Raw genomic sequence first — 12393 nt, forward strand, 5'->3', positions numbered from 1 at the left:
AAAAAAAAGACTCGGTCTCCAAAAAAAATAAAACTGGCTGTTACCGTCTGTAAATAGAAAAGAGAGAGTTTTGCCAAGTGAGATGGTGTGCGCTCTAGTCTTAGTACTTGGGAAGTGGAGGGAGGGAGATTTATTGGATGTTATCCTTGGCTAATTAGCAAGCTCAACAAGTCTAGGATTTGTGAGATTTTTCTGTCTCCACGTAAAAAAGAAAGAGCCGGGTGGGTGTGGCTCATCCCAGCACTCCAGAGGCAGAGGCAGGTGGATCTCTGTGATTTGGAGAGGAGGTCTAGGAAGAAAGACCTTTTCATGCCCTTCCTGATGATCCCTTGGACTCTCACAGCAATTATAAAGCGCTAGCCAGGTGTACATGCCTATAACCCCAGCTCTGTGGAGCCCAAGCAGGAGGATCACAAACTCAAATACAGCCTAAGAGCCAGTCTCAAAACAAAAACAGGAGGTGGAATTCGACAGCAGAATGCTTGTCTTGCAAGCCCGCAGCCCTGGGTTTGAGCCCTAGGAGAGCAGAAACTACAGGATAAGAGCGGCCTTTGTGCCCATTGGGCTGATAAACTGCTCTGCAGACAATATTCCTGTCATGAAGAACCATGTCTATAACGTATGTTTGAATGTTTCAGGGAATATAAAAAAAGTGATTAGAAATGTAAATGTTTAGGAAATGTAAATGACTTTTGTACATGCAGGGCTTCTTTATTCTGCCTTTCAGTTCATTCTTCTTTCTTTTGGCTTTTGGAATTTCATGTTGTCAAGGCTGGCCTTGAACTCACTATGGAATGAGGCTGGTCTTGATTTTCTTGCATCCATTTCCTCAGTATTTTGAGTTCAGACATGTGGCAGCAGCCTAGCTTGTGTGTAGGTGTGTGTGCACGGGTGGTCATGCGTGTGTGAAAGTGAGGGAATCATTGGGGTGTCTTCCTCTTCTCTCCCCAGATTACATTTTGAGACAAGGACTCTCACTAAACCTGAGGCTCACAGACTGGCTAGGCTGCCGGGGAGGAGCTTCAGGGATCCGCCTGTCCCCACTGTCCCCAGCTGTCACGTGGTGGAAGGAATCTGAACTCCAGTCTTCATGCTTACACAGCAGGCTTTTTACTGACTGAGGCTTCTCCCTCGCCCTCTTTCCAACCTTTGCAAAGTCCGAAGTTGCTTCTAAATAAGAAAGTTTTAAAAATGAACTGTATAACTCGGCGGTGGTGGCACAGCCTTAAACCCCAGGACTTGGGAAGCAGGCAGATTTTTGTGAGTTCAAGGCCAGCCTGGTCTACAGAATGAGTCCTAACTGCTTCCATCGCTACTGAGAATCCCTGTCTTGAAAAAGCAAAAATAAATAAGTAGATAGATAAAATAAAATAAAATAAAATAGCCCCAAATTCAGCCCACACTAGATAGCGGCACACTGTCTCTTGAGTGGTAGGATTGCACGCATGTGCTACCACATCCGGCTTTATACAGAAACTTTGAAGGGCTCAGTGGGGGAAGCGCTGGCTACCAAGCCTGATGAGTTCAGTCCCCTAGATCTCCATTGTGGGGGGTGAGAACAGACTCCCTCGGGTTGTCCTCTGGCTTCCACATATGCTCCATGCCACAAATATTCACTCATAAATAAATAAAAACATAATAAAGTGACGATAAAAGAAAACAGTACCAAGCTGGGCATGGCGACACGTAGCTGTAACCCCAGCACTTAGACATGATCTTTACACTACTTAGACCTTGAACTTCTGATTCTTCTAAGTCGAAGGAGGAGGATCAGAACTCTCAGGCCAGCCTTGGCTCAACATTTCCCAGTTGGAGGCTAGCCTGGGTTATATGAGACATGGTCGTAAGTAATAAACAAGTGGACTAGCCCATTTCTAATAATGTGTGTAAGCACCCCAAGGTGCGCTTATCGGGAAGATTCTAGCCTATGTCCATCCTGAGTCGGAGCTTCATCGCGTGTGTCTCTGAGAGCAGAGCTATCTCGCGTCTCTCTGAGGAGTCTTACCTCATAGAACATTCCATCCAAACAGAAAAGAAAATACAATACCTTCTTCTCAGCACCTCATGGAACCTTCTCAACAATTGAGCACATACTAGGTAACAAAGCAAACCTCAACAGATACAAAAAAATTGACATATCCTATGCATCTTATAGGATCTCCATGGCTTAAAATTAGAATTCAACAGCAATGCTAATTCCAAAAAGCCCACAAACGCATGGAAATTAAACAATGCTCACCAGCCACGGGTCTCCTTGCCTGCCAGGTTGCTAGATGAAGGCAGGCTATGTAGATTCAGGTAGGGGTTCAGGGAGATGCAGTAGTCCTTTGGGGGCTCCCCCAACAGTGACATCCCAGGGGTCGTTGGCAGGGGCACAATGTCCTTCGGGAGGCCTCTAACTAAGACTGGAGTCTTAGAGCCCCACAGGGGCTGGGAGTGGAGTGAGCTGGGATGCTGGGGGAAGCAGACTCATGGGCTCCCGGTCACCCCAGAAGGGCCCAGCAGTGGTGGTAGTAAGGGTTGTGGCTTCCCTCAGCAGGTTGCAGTTCCAGAGTCAGCCCCACCCTCTGCAGACAGCTCCCCAAGGAGGGAATTGACAGGTTGGGCCCCAGTCTGGAGGGTACCCAGAGGAGAGTCTCCCAGGATCCCAGGCTTCTTTTGGCTCTGGGTGTGCAGGGCTAACTGGAGCAGTGCAGTGGACAGGGCAGGTCTGATGAGCCCTGGCATGAAGGGGGCGCACCCAAAAGGCCCTGCTGGCCACTGGCACTTCATGCAGCAGAGGATTGAGCAGCAGCTGGAGGAAGGTAGATGGGCCCAGATTGTCCAACAACTGCAGGATGTTTGGCTCAGGCTGGATTCCCTTGCCTCGATGAGAGCCGTGGCCTGGGCAGCAATGAGTGCTGCCAGCATGCTGCGGCCAGGAGGACCTGGAGCACAGAAGGACACACGAAGGTGACTGCCACCCAGGGCCAGGCCACCTGCCCTCTGTTCTGCAGCCTCTGCCATCTCTGCTGTCTCATACTCCAGTACTGCAAAGCCCCTCAGCTGCCCACCCTGGCCACATGGCAGGTGAAAGAAGGTGGGCATATAGACCGCGGACAGTGCCTGGCGCAGGGCATCCACATCATTGAAGCCAGGTGGCAGGTGGTCCACACAGAGGCACCGGGAGTGCAACAAGGCAGCGGACAGCTGCCCAGCATCTGTGCGATGCACATACAGTGTGCGGTGGGCCCAGTGGCTTGCCCAGCAAATCAGACTTGGCCCTGGCAGCCGAGTCTTTCTTCATGTACTCTGCAAAGCCATAGCCCTTACAGTGGCCTGTGCACTCGCTGTACACTACGAAGCAGCGCTCCAGGCTGCCAAAGGGCCGCACCAGCTCCTCACACTGCCTGGGTCAGGCTGGGTGGCAGCTTGGCCACACACAACAGAGCATCTGTAGGCTGCAGCTGAACTGACAGCTCCCGCTCTCGAAGGCGGCTCTGGTGGAAGGCCTTGACGGCAGCTTCATCCTGCTCCCCATTCAGCAGGGTCACGAAAGCTGTCCGTTTGTATTTGTCCACCAACAGTCATTGAGTTCATAGTCGCTCAGAAGATCGCGATCGCGTACTTCCTGGTTGGTCACGTCCCCCGGAAGACCCCGGATCAGTATCATGGCGGCGGTTACGGAACTGGCACTCAGTACGTTCCAGGCGCTTCCGGATCTCTTCCGGATCCAAGGACAGCAGTTCCTGTTCAGGTGCTCATCGAGAGGCGGTCCACAAAGTTTCCCCTTTGGCCTCCGCCTCCAAGTTGAGCAGCGGCCAGTGAGTCAAGAACTTTAAATCTTTGAAGAAAGAATTTGAAGAAGACACTAGAAGATGGAAAGATGTCCCATGCTCTCAGGTAGGCAGAATTAACGTAGTAAAAATGGCAATCTTACCAAAAGCAATCTATAGATTCAAAGCAATATCTATCAAAATCCCAGCAAAATTCTTCACAGACCTCAAAAGAACAATACTCAACCTCATATGGAAAAGCAAAAAATCCAGGATAACCAAAAGAATCCTGTACAATTAAGGAACTTCTGAAAGCCTCACAATCCCTGACTTCAAACTCTACTACAGAGCTACAATACTGAAAACAGCCTGGTATTGGCATAAGAACAGACAGGAGGACCAATGGAACTGAATCAAAAACCTGGATATCAATCCACACACCTACAAACACCTGATTTTTGACAAAGAAGTAAAATATAAAATGGAAAAAAGAAAGCATATTCAACAAGTGGTGCTGGCATAACTGAATATCAATATGTAGAGGAATGAAAATAGATCCATATCTATCGCCATGCACAAAACTCAAATCCAGAAGGATCAAATACCTCAACATAAAACCAACCACACTGAACCTCATAGAAGAGAAAATGGGAAATACAATTGAACAGATTGACACAGGAGACCACTTCCTAAATAGAACCCCAGTAGCACAAACACTGAGAGCAACAGTTAATAAATGGGACCTCCTGAAACTAAGAAGCTTCTGTAAAGCAGAGAACATGCCTGGTCAACAAGACAAAATGGCAAGCTACAGACTGGGAAAAGATCTTTAACAACCCCCCACATCAGACAGAGGGCTGTTCTCCAAAATATACAGAGAACTCAAGAAATTGGTCATCAAAAGAACAAATATTCCAGTAAAAAATGTGGTATGGTTCTAAACAGAGAACTCTCAACAGATGAATCTAAAATGGCTGAAAGACACTTAAGGAAATGTTCAATATCCTTAGTCATCAGAGAAATGCAAATGAAAATAACTCTGAGATTCCATCTTACACCTGTCAGAATGGCCAAGATCAAAAGACTGATGACAACTTATGCTGGAGAGGATAAATGGTGGGGTAAATGGTACACTCCTGCATTGCTGGTGGGAGTGCAAGCTGATACAGCCACTTTGGGCATCAGTATGGCGATTTCTCCAAAAATTAGGAAACAACCTTCCTCAAGACCCAGCAATACCACTTTTGGATATATATATATCCAAAGGATGATCAATCATACCACAAAGGCATGTGCTCAACTATGTTCATAGCAGTATTGTTTGTCATAGCCAGAACCTGGAAACAACCTAAATGCCCCTTGACTGATGAATGGATAAGGAAAATGCGGTACATTTACACAATGGAGTACTACACAGCGGAAAAAAATGACATCTTGAAATTTTCAGGCAAATGGATGGATGTAGAAAGTGTCATATTGAATCAGGTAAACCAGACCCAGAAAGACAAATATCATATGCACTCCCTCATGAGTGGACATAAAGCAAAGAAAACCCAGCCAATCGTTCACAAACCAGAGAACCTAGACATCAAAGAGGACCCTAAGAGTGACACACATGGATCTAATGGACATGGCAAGTAGGAAAAGACAACTCCTGAGTAAATTGGGAGCATGGGGGTCATGGGAGAGGGTAGAAGGGAAGGGGGGGATGGGAGGGGAGGGGAGAAAAATATATAGCTCACTAAAAATGATAAATAATTGAAAAAACGTAGAGCTGGGAGTGGATAGCTGATCTTGTGGTCTGGTCTTGGGTTCGACTGGCAGGACAAACAGGTAGTGGAGACATTTGGAGAAGGTGGGGTGTGGCTTGAGGGACTGGAGGTCAGACGGTGACAACAATGAGAGCCCTAGCAGTAGGAGATGGCTCAATGCAGGTGGCAATGGCTGGTATTTCTGAGGCATGAGATCTTAAATGCCTGGAACTAGGACAGCACCAGGGTTTAGAATCCACATGGACAGAGACACAAAACAGAACTAAAATGGTCAAAGGGGTCATGAGAGCTAAAGGAGTCTAAACACACTCAGACAAACTACTTGGGAGTTGCCCTAGCTCCAAAGTCCGCTCTGAATTTTCATTTGTATTCTCAACTATTTTGGTTGTTATTTGGTTTATTTTGAGAGGATTTTCCCCTCTACTTTCTCTAAAATATTGGCCCAGAACATCAAGTTTCACTAAAGAAACCACATGTGCCTCCTCCTTCAGGGGTGCAGATTCCAGGACCACTAATGGATTTTTTTCCTCTGATCACTTTGAACATATCAACCCACTGCCCGCTGGGGTCCTAGTTTTCTGTGTGGTGGGAAATTGTATGAAGAGTTTATGGAGAAAATGTGACAAAGTCTATTCCTCTCAGCCCTGTAGAAGTTAGACACCTGGAGTGTCCTGGGAAACAGAGCATTGCCACCACAGCACACCAGAGTCAGTCAGAGGCTACCATGTTATTCTGATCAATCTGAGTCTACTAAGAAAGGAACTGCTTTGAGGATGGATGTGATGGGTTCCATAAGCCAAAAGTCATGACAGCATGTTAGGGTCTGTGAGAAGTGGACCATGCTCCCCATCCACTAATAGATGGGTGTCAATGTGTGCCAGTTGGATTTTGTCAACTTGACACACGCTGGAGTAATCTGAGGAAGAAGGAACTTAACTATCTAATAGGTAAGTCTATGGGGAATTTCAATCAGTGACTGATGTCCCTGGGCTGGAGGTCATGGCTGTATATATAAAATAAGCTGGCTTAGAGAGTCAAGGAGAGCCAGTCAGTAAGTGGCTTTACTCTATGATACCTGTTTTGGTTCCTGCCTCAAGGTTCTGATCTTGACTTCCTGCCCTGACTTTCACTCAAGGAAGCTTCTGATAGGAAAGTGAAAGGGAAGTAAACCTTCCTTCCTTAAGTTGTTTTTGGTCATGATGTTTCTTCACAGTAAGAGAAAGCAAGTATACAGTATCCATATCCGGTGAAGGACAACATCCAGAGCCTGTTATAATTCACGTGATTCCACCTACTATGATTATTAAAGTGGACAGGGTTTCTATTAGGGTTTGGATGTGTAATACCCAAGAAAGGATCCTGTGTTTGAACTCTGATCCCTAGCATGTGGCCATGTTTCAAAGTTGTGGAAAACCTGGTCAATAAACCCAGAAGGAAAAGGTAGGACATGGGGTGTTGTAGAATATTATTTTAAGGTGTGTGACTTCTGTTTAGGTTGCACTTGTTGAACTTTGTGAAGCTGTGATGCTTTGCCTGTCTAAAACACCTGGTGGGCTAATGAAGATTTTAATGGCCAAACGTAAGGCAGGAGAAACGATAGGTTGGTCAGTCACACAGAGAGTATAAATGGAAGGAGAAATCGTAGAGGAAGGAACAGAAAGAGCAAGAGAACAAGGAGAGGAGGATGCTAGGGAAGCTATCCAGTTACCCAGACACTGAGTAAGAATCAAAGTAAGAAACACAGAGTTTTAAAAAAAAAAAAAAAAGGAAAAAGCCCAGAGCCAGAGGAAAACATAAACAGGATAATTCAACGATAAGAAAAGCTGGCAAGGAACAAGCCAAGCTAAGGCTAGGTATTGTAAGAAGAAGCTACTGTGTGTAATTTAATTGGAAGATGGGTGTCAAGTCCCCAAAAGAACAAAAGAATTAAAAGAACAGACATGATGAACAAAAAAGGGAGATACAGTGAATGCTAACTGGTTGTAACCAGCCTCCTCAGGCCCCTACCTTCCAACAGACCAAGGCAGCCTTCCTGTATTTAGCGACAGACTGTGAAGAAAACCAGTGATCTAAGGCAAACCATCATTGGTCCATTTCTTGCTCTGACCTCACAATGACAGACCCCTGTTGCCTAACTGCTCTGGCTGAGGCTGCCTCCTCTCCTTACAGTGCAGAGGCTGATCTTCAGATGAAATTTGTTGATTTTGATAAAAAAGACCTGGTTGCCCTTGGTGGATATTGATGAGCTGTTGAATCTGAACACAGTGAGTTTCCTTCTAAGGTCACAGATTTGGGGTTTAGAGGTTTGGGTTTCCAGGATTGAAAAGAACCCTTTCTTCCTTTCTCTCTTCCTCAGTCTGCGGTATAATTTGGGGCAATTTTTATTATCTGCATCAATTAGATGTTTACTCTATTTTAATCTTTAGTTTTAATATTTTCTCTGGGTTCATTCCTTCGTTCACCATTTTAAACCATTTGTTTACATTGACACTACAACATGAGTATTCTCACAGTGACATTGACCTACACGCACATGGAAAGCTTTGACCACATTTCCCCCGATCTCACCGCCTGCTGCCCACCCCTTCCAAGTCCTTTGGTGTTCTCACTTTTTCACTCAGCCAGTTACTTTTCGAGTCCAGGCCAAGTCATGTGGACTCCTGTCCAGAGGACTGACAGGCACACTGGGTGGTGTCCTAAGGAAGGGCACAGATGGATGTCTGCCTGTGCTCTAGCAGAAAGCCTCCTCCAAAGTGGTTATCTTAGGATCTTCCTGGCAGTTCAAAGTCAGGGCTGGATAGGGCCAGAGGTAAGTAAGAGTTAGATCCCATTTGTGATGCTAATGATGGAACAGGGCAGCTGAAAAGGATTCAAGAACAGAAAAAGTGAAAGCCTAAAAGAACCTGTTCTTTGAGGAAGAGAGGAACTTCCCTTGGTGGGACATAGCACACCAGGTCCCTCCACCGTCTTCTGTCCTCCTGTGTGCCTGAAACTGGCCTTACGTGGGACGTTTTCATTTTCTATCAGGGGGCAGGGCGATTGCAGTACTAAAGCTCGTGTGTCATCAGGCGCAGGGGAGGGGGCAATAATCATTTGGAAGCAAAGCATCAGTTCTGCTGGCCAGAGACCTCAAGGAACACGTTCTGGAACAAAACTACCTAGTGCTGGGATGTTCTGCCCAGCACTCCAGAGACCCACCCCAAATACCTGTCCTTTTGGAAAAACGGGGGCATTTTGTTGACAAGGACTGTCATTATCTGATTATCACAAGCCTGGGCTAGAGGGAAACTCTTTCATCTCATCTTTTCTTTATTTTTCCAGACAGGGAGCCTCTCAGTGTGGCTCTGGCTGTTATGGAACTCGGTTTGTAGACCAGGCTGGCCTCGACCTCACAGAGAGCTGCTAGCCGCCAGTAACTAAGTGTGTATGTAATGTGTGCACGTGCGATGCCTTAGGGGTGTGAACATTCTATTGACAGAGAACGAACGTCCTGCTGGAACTCTCGTAAACTTCCATCCAGTTTCTTTGGCTTTGCCCCATAGCTGGTTCTAGGTGGGTCCTGTGAGGTCCATTTAGAGTGTAAATCTGTTGATTACTTAGGCGAGGTTACAGCAGCATAGCTTCAAGAACACGAAAAGGCTGATCACCGCCTTCCCGCCGCAGGTGATGATGTCACACTCATGGACACACTTGTGTCCATGCCCTATGTCTCACAGGCAAGGTTACTTTTGAAGCACTGGGGCCCTCAATCATGTGCAAGACAAAAGCAGTCCTTGCTCTTCTGTTTGCTTTTGCTTTTTGGTTTGGTGAGAGGGGGTCTCCTGTAGCACAGGCTGGCCTCAAGACCACTGTGTAGCCAAAGATGACCTGAACTGCTGGTCCTCCTGCCTCAACTTTCCTAGCTTTAATAATTGCCATGTGCCGGGCCACAGTGGTGCATGCCTTTAATCCCAGCAATCGGGTGGCAGAGGCAGCTGAACCTCTGTGACTTTGAGGCCAGCCTGGTCTACAGAGCGAGTTCAGGGACAGCCATGATTGTTAAACAGAGAACCCCGTCCTGACAAACCAATAAAAAGAAAAAAAAAAAAAAGCCAAGTGCTCACCTTTATGAGACTTTTCTTGTTTTTTTGTCAGTTTGATGGCCTAACCTGAATCTACTGATAAAATACTGATAGTATTTTAATTACTATCTTCTCCCCAGGGCCTGACAGTCAACACCTCACCACATAGGCTGAGGCCTAGCGGGATTTCTGGTGCCGCTGGTACCTGCTTGGCCATAGTTACCAAGTGTAAGTTTTAACGAAGCCTCCTTTGTTCTATTTACCAATAAAGACTTGGGAGTCAGATGTTGGGTGATAACCTGCTAGGTCAGAGAGGCAAAGAAGCAACCAGTCTCCTTTCCTATTTGGACAGAGACCCAGCAAGAGAAGCATCTCTAACTCATCCCAAACCAAAAAGACCGTGAATCGCTAAGTGCCTCCCTACACCTTCCTGTGCATTTCTCTCTTCCTATTGCCGGCTACTTTGTTCTTCCTTGGCTAATTCTTGTCAACTCATTGCTTGCTTTACTCCCTGTGTTATTTTTCCTTTTCTTCCCTTTATTTCAGTTTGTTGAGACAGATGGATAGGCACGCCTTACAGAGTGAGGTTGGATATTTATTTAGTGGGTATGTAAGGGAAGGGGAAAGAGGAGAAGAGCAGAGAGACAGGGAGAGAGAGAGAAACAGAAGGGGGAAGAGGAGTAGTGGGCAGAATGGAGCAAGGCAGAAGCTGCCTCTTTGGGAGGAGAGATGGAAAAGGCCACATTCCCCTGATCTCACTGCCTCCTGCACACATTTTCCAAGTCCCTTAGTGTTTTCTTTTTTACACTCAGCTTTCTTGTACTTGGTGATCAAATGGGAAGAAAACCCATGAGCTGTGAAAAGCCACCATTTGTCCTTTTCTTGCTCTGACCTCACAATAACAGGTGCATGTGCCCTCACAGCTCTGACTGAGGTTGCCTCCTCTCCTTACAGTGCAGGTGTGTTCGTGACTTGGAACGTGGTTGGAGCTCTGTCCTGGTGAAAGAGACTGTTTGGACTTTCAAGAGCTGCTGGACTCCAACATAGTGAGTTTCCCTCCAGCTTTGTTGCCTTTAATTGTTGTTGTTGTTTTCTGTGTATTTATTCATTTTCTGGCTTGGTTTATGAGCTTACTTTTTCTTTTCTTTTTTTTTTTTTTCTTTTTAGTCTGCTTGTTTTGCGGGTGTATGGGAGTAGAATTTAAGACATAAATTCTCTGTGTAGCTCTGGCCTTCTTGGACCTCACTCTGTAGATATGGCTGGCCTCACACTAAAAGATCACCTGCTTTGCCTTCTGATTTTTGGGATTAAGCGCATGTGCCACCAGAGCCTGGTAGTTTTTATTTTTAAGTTGTGCTTCTTGGGTTATAATTTTTAATATTATTATTTTACGTGTATGAGTATTTTGTTTTCATGTCTGTGTGTGTACCATGAGCCTCGCAACTGTGGAGGCCACAAGAAGAAGACAGATTAGCTACAACTTGAGTAACAATTGATTGTGAGCACCATGTGTGTTGGGCCTCAAACCAGGGTTCTCTGAAAGAGCAGGAGGTGCTGTTAAACACTAACTCATCTCTCCAGAACCTCTGCCTTTAGTTTTACTTCTTCATTTACTTTTGTTATGTGTTCCTTGGTCCGTTTCTCTTTTCTCCTTTCAAGCCTTTCCTTGTTATGGCATACCATATCGTAGGAACAATTTAGTCCTGGCAATCGCAGGAACATCTCTAATGCATTCTGAGCACTTGATCATGTGATTAACCCACGCTGCTATGCTTTCTTCTCACACGACCTCCTCCACATTCCTAGGAGCCCCCTCTTATGTTGAGGACCTCCTCCTGCTCCCAAGTTCCACATATGAGAGAAGAAAAGTGACACATTTGAAGGACTGGCTTTTCCCATGTAGAGCGATCTTCTCCAGTGTAACCATGTTCTTGAGAGCCCCACAGTTTCATCTTTCTCTATGGCCGTCCTTCTGTATGACTGTGGCACTCTTGCCCTTACTTCTGTTTCAATGTTGTGTTGTCAGGCTAAATGCGTAGAGCTATCCTTGCAAGGATCCTTGTGAGCATATTTTAACCATGAAGTATGGCCTGACTTATGTGAATTTGGTGAAAAGTATTAAGTAGTATTATTAAGGACTTTTACATCTATGTTCATCATGGAAATAGCCTCTATTTTTCTTCATTGTGTTTTCTTGGTTTGGGCATGAATGAGTTTGGAACTGCTAAGTACCTTTCTATTTTGTGGAGTATTGAGGAGCACTGACATTTGTTTTCAAGAGATTGGAAGGATTCATCAGTAGGTTTGCCTGCTCCTGGGCTTTCCTATGCAGATTCTTTCCTCATAAATATTTCAATCTTGTTATTTATCATATCTTCTTACTTGAATTTATATCAAGAAGTTTCTCAATTCCATCCACATTTTCCAGTCCAGGAGAAGGACTCTCAGGGTTTTTAAAAACAGATTTCTTTGGGGGATGGGTGGGTTAGCCTGGAGAGACAGCCCAGCAGTTAGGAGCATGTACTCTTCTCGCAGAAGACCAGGTCTGCCTCACAGCAATCCCATGACATCATAACTTCCTGAAGTGCTGCACCTAGGGGATCTGTTGCCCTCTTATGTCTTTCCAGGTCATAAAAATAAAATTATACAAAAAAGACTTATAACACTATTTGAAATTATAGGTAGTACATGTGAGTGTACATGTAGGCGACCTCAAGTGTGTGTGTTTGTCTGTGTTTGCCCTTGTGATCGTCCACGCATGTGTTTGGATGCCCTCAGAGGTCAGAAGTATAGGATCTCCTAGAA

At 45.6% G+C, this 12393-nt stretch overlaps 1 pseudogene; it reads right to left on the minus strand.

Moving 5' to 3' along the window:
• Positions 1–2235: 2235 nt before the first annotated feature.
• Positions 2236–9805, minus strand: LOC126493779 (ribonucleoprotein PTB-binding 1-like; annotated as a pseudogene).
• Between the last annotated feature and the right edge of the window lie 2588 nt (positions 9806–12393).

Source organism: Alexandromys fortis, unplaced genomic scaffold, assembly GCF_014885135.2.
Source record: "Alexandromys fortis isolate MF-2015 unplaced genomic scaffold, M_Fortis_MF-2015_v1.1 scaffold_363, whole genome shotgun sequence".
Classification (NCBI taxonomy): domain Eukaryota; kingdom Metazoa; phylum Chordata; class Mammalia; order Rodentia; family Cricetidae; genus Alexandromys; species Alexandromys fortis.